Source organism: Vanessa tameamea, chromosome Z, assembly GCF_037043105.1.
Source record: "Vanessa tameamea isolate UH-Manoa-2023 chromosome Z, ilVanTame1 primary haplotype, whole genome shotgun sequence".
NCBI classification, from domain to species: domain Eukaryota; kingdom Metazoa; phylum Arthropoda; class Insecta; order Lepidoptera; family Nymphalidae; genus Vanessa; species Vanessa tameamea.
Genome location: NC_087341.1, coordinates 7,064,091 through 7,074,378, shown reverse-complemented (window position 1 = coordinate 7,074,378; position 10,288 = coordinate 7,064,091).

Sequence of the window (10,288 nt, the reverse complement as noted above, 5' to 3'; positions counted from 1 at the left end):
ACACAGTCAATATTAAAAACATCAATACTATTTAAGTTACATTCTATAAACTTTCAAATATATTTAAATTTATTAGTTCCTTAAATATCAGACTTTTATAATTTCAGACTCTTTCTAAATTCCTATGCTTGACATTATTATACTTAAATGTAAAATAAAAGAGCGCAATTAATTTTATTACTATCGCGTAACTAAATTCGGCAGGGATTCTATATTTTAAAGGGCTTAAATACTATTCTTTTTGTAACTAAGAATTTAGATTTTTTTTCTGATAGGTACTTTTCTTTCTTTCACTAGCTGTGCTGACATGCACCAATCCATTAGGTCCTATTGTCAAAAATTAAATAATATAAATTGGTTTACATAAAATGATTTATCTGAATGATAAAGGATTTTCTCGTAGTGATAGTTAGAACTTACCGTTTCTATACTTGTATAGACTGTATAGAGGTCTAGGTAGGAGGCTGTAATTCGAAAATATTTTTTAGTAATATTAGCTTTAGGCATTTTGTCAAACCTAAAACAGAAGGAGTAACATTTGTAGGCTGTACACTTTTAATATCAACAGAAAAAGTAGACATTAAAAAAAAAATTATAAATTTTACTTTAGGTACCTAATTTATAAATATACCTATATAAAATTTTGCTTTTTAATTTCACCATTTACGTTAAGGAGCCAGTAAAACTTGTTTGAAAAAAAAATTATAATATAGAAAGGCGTTCGGTATGACTTTTTTTGTTTTTAAATTATATAAAAGGAAGGCAAAAGGGAAAATAAATAAGTGATTTCTGACCACGAAATAAACATAATCTAATCTAAGTTTGTATGACCCTCGAGCTTGTAACGTTATAATTAATCAGATTCATTCTACCTTCAAATTTAAACAAAAAAACAGCACAAAATAAAAATTGTATGTTTGACGATATAGACATAGTATATACACTAATCAGAGTCTTCATAAACTAGATTTAATAAAAAAAAATTTGTTCGACGTAATATTGCGTAAGGTATAAAACTCATTTAATCTGTTACTGTTGAAACTGGATTTTAAAGTGGTATGAATTTTTCAAAAGGAGAACGTATTATAATTAAAGCACGAATAAACGTGCTCGTATTAATAATATTGACTTATTTTGAAAACATCTATCTAGCTAATTAAATATTAATTAAATTATATTTTAGCAAAATTGTTTTGTATGTAGTATGTATGTAATCTTAATGTAGTATTATTTTCTATAACTTAATTGTGTATTAAATTAATTTGTAATTATTCAACTTCGATTACAAGTCGACGTAAGTATGAAAGTCATCTTAAATTGAATGGAGTCAACTACTTTAGCTTATAAAACTAAAAAATAAATAAAAAATGTCGTTTAAAAAAATGAATACAATGCAAACGTAGAAACAAGTTTAATTCCAGAAATAATATGTCTAACATTTTTTTTTGTATCAACATAGAGAAAGATTTTGTTTGCATTCCACACGACTATGGCAAGAAATCCAATTACGTAATACGATTTTCTTAATTTTACAAATTAATATGAATGTACGGTGATCGAAGATAGGTATAATTGTTAACATGTTTATTGTATCTGTTTTTAATGTTGTCAGGTGTCCCAATGTCCGCTAGACGTCCTTATTGTCAGGTCTATTGACACGTCCCGTCCGTTGCCAGGTTTCCCGATTATAACAACATTGTCATAATATTATATGAGATTTTCGTGTTTAGACCATTGGTTTAGACCGATAAAAAAAACAGTTACCAATTAGGGTTTATTTATATTTTTTGCATAATTATGTCGTCACAATCTTCACCGATTATACGCCGATTTTGATAATTCTTATTTCTATTAATAAGTTACATTGGCAGAGGTCCTATGTAAATTTAAAAAAAATAAAATAGTTTGGTACATAGTGAAATAGTTATTGGAATTATTGAAAAAAAAAAATTGCTTTTACATCTTGTGTGTATAAACTCACGATATCTTCGCCTATTGTAATCCCATTGCAGTACTTAATTATTTTTATTGGATAGGTCATAGATATGACTAGGAATTTTCCTAGTTCACACTTGATTGAGTGTGTGATCCAATTTTGTTGAATAGATTTTACTTTGAGCGTATCCATGTAAATTGAAGAAAATTGCGAAAAAATAGGGGTTGCCTATTTTTTCTCTAAACAATAACTCAACTCCTAACAATTTTTCAAAAGGAGATTGTTTCTTAATATCCTTAAAATCGCTTGGAATCGCCTACACATATTTATTAATATAACTATTTTTATATACGTTTACTTATATACCTACCTTTAATACCTATTCTTTTATTATTTGAGGTGTTAGCGAAAACCAGGCAGAACCAATTTGTTTCAGTACATAAGTAAGATATCTTTTTTGCACTTGTTTATGCAACATTTATCGAAGTTAGAAAGAACCTATCGCATTACTAACGACTCTTTCAGTGTCGGATCCAGGATTGTTATTTAGGAGAGTTTGACGCAGTTGAGAGTAGGTTAAAAGCGAACATTTAATTTGGCTTAAATTTGGCATAATATAACAAGCCTCCTTGGATTACTTTTCGGTATTTTTCAATTACTTCTCTTGCATAGGTTTTTATAAATTTTAGACAAAGATTTAAATCGTTGATTTTAGATAGGAAAATAATTATCAAGTTCACTTTAAGATTTATCACTAAAGATCTCAGGATTCCGAGGGGGTTTGCAAGTGCATTTGTGTTTATAATTTTATTAATATCGTGCTCGGCAGTTTGAAAATCTGACTTATCTGTATCCAGTTACCAATTGGACCAGAGTGGTAGAATAAGCTTCAAAACTCATTCATAGATGAAACATTTTGGGAGAGTTTTTTCCTTTATATAGTGACGTAATTATAAATATAGTTAAGTAGTCTTTAATATCTTTGTCAACATATTTTTAATAACAAAGTTATACTTACATTTGGTCATTCTTTTATCGAATAAATTCTTAAAAAATTCTTAAACTTTTAAAAATAGTTTGTTCTTAATTTTCTTTTCTTTATAATATGACGAAGGTAATTCGCGCCTTATTATATGCGTATTATGTAAACGGTCAACCTCCTTAGTAGCATCTAACAGTATTTGTTAGCAACTCAATACGATTTTATAATCTTTCAATTAGATTATTTATTTAAAAAAAAAATTCTTAAAAATATTTAAGATATACGCAAAGAAAAATTAGTATTATGTTATAGAAAAAACATATAACTTGTTTTATAGGCATAGCGAATATATGATAATACGCCTAACGGAAACCGACTACAGAGGGTAAATCATTTCAGCCCGTATGTATATAAGTATGTTTATCAGTTTCCGTTAATGACGTTCCGAAGATGTTTTAGGTATTTCAAAACCTATGACAGGTTTTGTTTTGATTTCATTTCATTGTAAACTGATGAAACCATTTTTAAATTACATTTTGAATGTCAAATACATTAGTTCTCTATAATCGGCCAGTACTTTTTTTCTGTTCTCTTCTTTTGAATTGTCATTGTCAAACTACCACTGGCTTAGAATAAAGAGAAGAACCAGAAAGTTACTATTATAAGTTGTTACTCTATTCCGACAATCGAGTTACATAGATAATTAAATAAAATTAAAATATTATTTATCTTGCACGGAGAAAACAAATAAGTACTTACTTTACACTTTTTATCACTCTGTATAGAGTAATAAGCCTTATTAATCAGAGTATTCATAATATGTGATTTAAATTTATTAATTTGCTGCAAATTAATTAGGTAAAATAAGCTAATGAGCTAAATTTATTTGAGGATATTTTTTACAGAAGCAAACCTTGCCTAAGGAATAAATTGACTGTGAGGTGACGGAAACCTTGTGTTACTTGCGTATTTACAATGTTTCTATCAAAATAATTAATATTATTATGAATATACAAAACATTGCTGTAGGTATACCAACTCATTATTCCACCGTAAGCACTACCGTCGCACACCGTAGTACTAAAAAACTACTAAATTACTACCTTTGTTAAAAGCAGGCTAAAGGGAGTCTCGATCTCAGAGACTGCAAATAACCCTAACGGCTCCTTTTTAATGAATTAGTTCTGCAGTTTGTTTTGATACTTTGTCAGAAACTTACACACACATGCGTCAACAATAGCTCCACATAATGTGTCAACTCAATCTTAGAAACGATAAGCCGATCGAACGTAGCATATGATCAAAGTAAAATGTGCATTATGCGGTGCCTGTAAATGACTCACGCTGGGACTAAGACCTAAGAGACGGGACCTCTGTAGGATTGGAACTAAATCGACTACGAAGCTCAAGTTCGTGGACTCATATGTGGCTGAATTTCATCCAACACGTACAGCTTTCATGGCGTGAGATTTTACTCCACCGCCATACTTGAAATGAATTCTTATAAACACAAATTGAGCACATGAAACCATGTTATGCTTGCGTATGTTTAAACCTATAATCTTCGGTTAAAATCCTTTAATATAATCCTAAATAACGCTTTCTAAAATAGACTACGTGGTCTCGGAATACGAACAAAAATAGATATTAAATACAGGATCAATGGAAACATTTATTTGATAGTTATTTGAAAACCTATTTGGACTTAAATATAAAAAGCTATAAGAGGAAGAAGCAGTCGCATATTATGATAAACGCATAAACAATATTAAAAAAACATTAGCATAATTTCAATTAAAATCAATGGAAACATTTATTTGAAAGTTGTTTGAAAACCTATTTGGACTTAAGCATAAAAAGCATAAGATGGAGAAACAGTAGCATATTATGATAAAATTATAACGGCTAGTTACAGTATCGCACCGGGGGCTCCGTACAAATTTGTCAGTCCACTTCTGTGGGCGTGGGTTCGGATCCCACTTCTGACAAATCTTTTGAGGTACATGTCAGTCACCTCCTCGTGGTGTACCCTGGGCAACGGGGCCGGCTTGAGCTTGCTCGTCGGCCACGGCTAAGACTGGCGGGAGGGATGCCGCGGGGCCGCTCCTGGTACGTCCCTGATCGGCGTCAGGGCGGACCATGTGAGTGGCCTCATTGGCTAGGAGGGAGTGGGAGGGCTCGCTACTCGAGCCTTCCAGGTATTTTACACCGGCGGTCAGCGGCGGAGCCTACCATCTTATCCGCCGCAGGGCGTCAGCTTCGTTGACGCCCAGCCTCCAGTGGCGGACTCGGGGGAGTTCGTCACATTCCCACATGGAGGATGAGGGGGAAGGTTCGCACTAGGCGCGCTTTCCATGAATATTCAGCCGCCTTACGGCGGCTGCCGCTGGTGGGGTCGCGGTTGCATGCCCTTGGCGATCCCGTGGCCTCACCACTCGGCGGCATGGTGGAAACCCGAGGATGGTTTTAGTGGGTAGGACAGGGCATCTGCCCTAGCACGGGGAATTAGGCCCCGGTTGAGTCCCACATACCCGTCCCGGTCCCCCGATCGGGCGGCATGCGTAAATGCATTTCCTCCTCGTTAAACAAAAAAAAAAAAAAGGGGTAAAAAAGTTTTGATTCCCTTGAGAGTAACGAAATTTATGTTTTATGTTTATCTTTGTTACGTAATCTTAGGAGTTTGAATTTTTTACAGCTCCGAGAGACTCTTGCCCTGAGTATATCGTTTTAATTTCAACAGGATACCTTAACGCGTTCCCGAGATAAAGGGTTTTGACAGACAGACGGACAGACTAGTCAACGAAGTCACCCTATAAGGTTTCCGCTTTTTCCTTTTGAGGTACCGAACCCTAAAAAGTTTAATAATTTAATACTGCATTTTCGACATGTCACCTTATATTGCAAAAACCTATCAATAGTTAATTGTTTCAATTAATCAAGTCTAAAGTATCCACTGTTGGATATCTATGAATCTCCCATTGCTGGCCAGGCTACGCCATTTTAATTTCGGAACAGTACTTTAAAATCACAGAAAACCAAAGACCGTTAAAAACCGGTTGACCGTTTCAAATGAAAGTTCAAGATGTCGAAAAACAGCCAATGTTCGGATATCGCCATAGCCGGCTTCAAGGCCATTTGGGCAACTCATACCCTGAACACTATTTCCTTAGTTAGCCTCGGCACCTTACTTCTTATTAAACCAAAGTAAAGCATTCGTGTTATAATCTTATGTATTAACTTTAAGATTTATTCTTATTTTTTTTTTCAGAAAGAAAAAACTAACTGATAGTTATCCGAACCGCTATAATTTAAGTTCATTTAAAATTTTTAAGGGATTAGTTTTTCGTTACATACTAAAAAATCCGATATATATAATACGGCCGCGTGCTTCGCTCCGCTCTTGGTTCGGCGAAGCTGTACGCGGTAAGCGAAGTAGTGGACACTCATCTCCGCGCTTCTCGCTAAAAATCTTAATACACTTAATTAAACGTGTTTTGTAATCATAATTCTTATTACTTATAAAAAAAACAATCGATGCATATTTCATATTAAGTTTATGGAGAAATCATTCGCCTTTTAAGATTTACACAACCCAGTAACGACCATGTTTTTATTGGATAATCATTACTATTGTTTTTCGAAAGAATTATAGTTACGAAAGACATTACTCGCAAGTATATCAAAATTTATATAAAGCTAATACGATGTTAGAAAATAATACGCTATTATAATTATAATTGTTTTGTAAATAATTTTATAGCGCGATATGAAAGTGGGCACCGTCGTCTTTCGCACACAATACATAATTTGCACACAAAATAAGTCACACGTTTGGAACAGGAAATAGATGAAGATATTTCATTAATGATTTTCAATTTCCAATGACACTTTTACTTATTTTAAATACATACCAGCTGTTGACGGCGGCGTTGCTCGCGTGGAAGTGGAATATATTTAAATAGCGTAATACTTAAAATATTACGTTAATTTCAGACCTCTTTGTATACCACATTGGCGTGTATTTCACCCCTTAGGATAGAATATCCAGAAACGCTAAAATACGTATCTAAACATATTGAATCAGTAGCGCACGAATAAAATGTAATCCTTCTAACTTCAAAAATGACGGACTTCCATACAAACTTTCAACCCCTGTGTCACCCCATTAGAATAATAGAATTTCCAAAAATGCTTTTGGGTGGGTGTTTACTCAACAAAACGACCCTACTCACCAAATTTCATGGCAATAATTTTAATAGTTTACGCATGGCGTTGATGAATCAGTCAGGTAGGACATCTTATTTTATAAGTATAGGTATATGTATATACAGGTGATTGGTAATTCGAAGTATTCCCGCTAGGAGGTGATATTGGTGACTATTTGCAATAATTTTAACACATATTTGCGAGACATTCAAAGAGCGAATTTAAGTTTTGTTTGAATACGAATTTCTACCAGCGTTGTTTTCAGTTGCTTCGGTATAAGTTCATAGCTATTACAATTTTGGAGAGCTAAGAAAACGGAAATGTTTTTAAAATAATCTGCAAGACAAATTTTTTAACGTTTTTTTTTTTTTAGTTTTTAAGGCATTTTTGTGGAAAAAAGGCTAAAATTATTGCAAATAGTCACTCCTATCATCTTTTAACAGGAATAAGAATACATGCGACACCGCCTAAATAAACGAACTTGGCACATGCATCCGCGATTCACTCTGTATTACAGCGACTGGACTAGACTTAGGGAAGTCTACAAAGGATGAATGATCAAATGCGCTGTTTATGAGTATTTGATTGTCAGATAATTATTTTTAGTCAGAGTTTAAGTGAGATGAATTGTATTTTTTTTAATTTCATCCTTAAAATACCATTGTGGACGACAGAAACGGAAATAAGATACGTTAACGCAACGATAATTGTTGCGGTAGTTACTTCTATGATCTTTGATCACCATGCTATTGAGGAAGGAGATCTAGAAACATTAGATCTAAAACACTTACAATCGTAATTTTGTTAATGGTCAATGTTTGGTTTACCTAATATTGTCAGTGTTTGTTGCGCAAGCGGATTGGACAAGCGAATTGAATGTACCTATCATATTTTTAAAATTTGATGAATTTTAATTAATTGTTATTTTAATCTAAAGAAGGGGTTTTTAAAGATTGAGTAAAAATAATTTACTTATAATTCTAAATATTTTAGACGCAGCTAGATTATTTATCTAATAAAAATGTTTTAAATGCGTTATTGATTTTTCTATTGAAATACTTAGTGTCTGCAATAAATATCCTAAAAGTATTCAAAACACACAATATAATGATTAATAAAAAACTAACGACATATGGGTTATTTCAGTAAAATTCATAAATAAAATCATATATATAATTGCTCCGTATATAGCAGAAATTTTTAAAAAGAGTTAGGATACGGTTTTAATTCCTAACTTGTAAAATATGTAAAATGTTTAAACACTTCTTAAGACGATCCCAGTAATTACAGGCCTATTTCTATACTTCCATCTTTAAGCAAAATATTGGAAAACAATATTTTAATTCAACTTCTTGTCCATTACAGTATGACGAAAACTGATGCGGAAATAGCACTTCTCAAAGACTTTACGATGAAAGGAAAAAATCACAAAATTATAATATATATCGTAAATAGTAACTATCTTGATATAACCGAAATTACGATGATTTTATTAATAACATTAGATTCTTAACTTCAGTGGAATCCTCATTTATCGCCCCTAACATCAAGACAGCTCCGCAGCATAACCGCTTAGAAAAGTTAGACGCCTAACAATTATGGTATCGTTCATGTAGTGTATTTTGATTATTTTCATAGTATTATGTCATACCACTTTGGGTTAACGCTACTAATATTCAATCTGTTTTTATTTGACAAATAAGAGTTGTTCGGTCTATTTATAATATCGGACTATAAATTCCCTTCGAGATGTTATAAACAAAATAAGAATATTGACAACGTTATGTATGTTCACAGTAACATTGATCACTTCGATAGAATCAGTGATAATCATTGTATGAATACGAGACGTAAGGATAGACTTATTACGCCATGTTTCCGACTCCACATAGTCAATAAAGCCTTCTTAGAGCAAGGTGTTCGTTTTTATAATAAAAACCTTCAGATATTTTTAATTTTGCCGATGCATACATTCATATCATTTGTTAAAAAAATCACTATTAAATTAAGCATACCTACTATTCAACACAAGAGTATATAGATGATAAAAAGCGTGGTGCTAATACTTACTGATTATATTATTATAAAAATATGATTTCACATAATTAGTTATAATTAACTAACATAATGTATCTCAAAAGTTAGAAAAGAGTAACTACTGAATTTCTTGTCGGATCTTCTCGGTAGAATCTACATTTCGAACCAGTGCACGGTGGTAGCTTTACTTAATATAGTTCTGTAAAATGACGATTAAAGAGAGCTTTTAAAAGCCTTTTTGAATCAAAGTATATTTTGATTTTAATGATTTTATTTTTTATTTATATTTAAAAATAAATTTGTATAACTTGTGGAATAATGTTTTTTTTATGGCAAGGGATAGAATCGAGTTTCAGCCATATTCTAAGTAATACTACTACAATAATTAGTCGCAAATAATCACAGGAAAAATTCCTTCGCAAATCAATTTGAAACACGTCATTTCATATTAATAGGTATTTAAAGCTCTTAAAATGCATATAATTCATATTCTGTCCGTATTGTATTTAATCTGTTACAGGACCAATAACGTTCCAATTCCAAAGTCCAAAAACAGCAAATAGCACTAATTTGGTTGTCTTTTAAGTCTTTATTCATCCTTTACAATATTATCAACATATTGATTATCGAATAACAACCGTATTTGCACTTTTGTTCTTCAAATTACATCATAATTGTTTTATTAATATAATTATTAAAAGTTATTTTGACATAATATAGACATCACGTGTAAATGAGCGATACTATATCCAATTTAATCCATAGGCAAAATATCCAGTAATTCCAAAATTAATGCTTCACATTAGAATAAAAAATAATATTCTACTTTGATCTTTTTGTTCTATTTTGTATATTAAAAATTGAACATATGTTTTATTTAAAGGATTTAAAATACATGTTTAAGTATATTATGATTATAAATACGACAATAACTTTAACAAATTATTAAAGACAAATATTTTTTCGATAGCCTATATTTATGATTTTTCATTATCGTATTATAATGATGGTATAAATTATCGTTATATTTTATACAATACATAAATATAGGGTAAAGTGAAAGTAAGACATGGTAACATTCATTCGAAATTATTATTGACCTGATGACGTTTTATTTTTGTTATCTG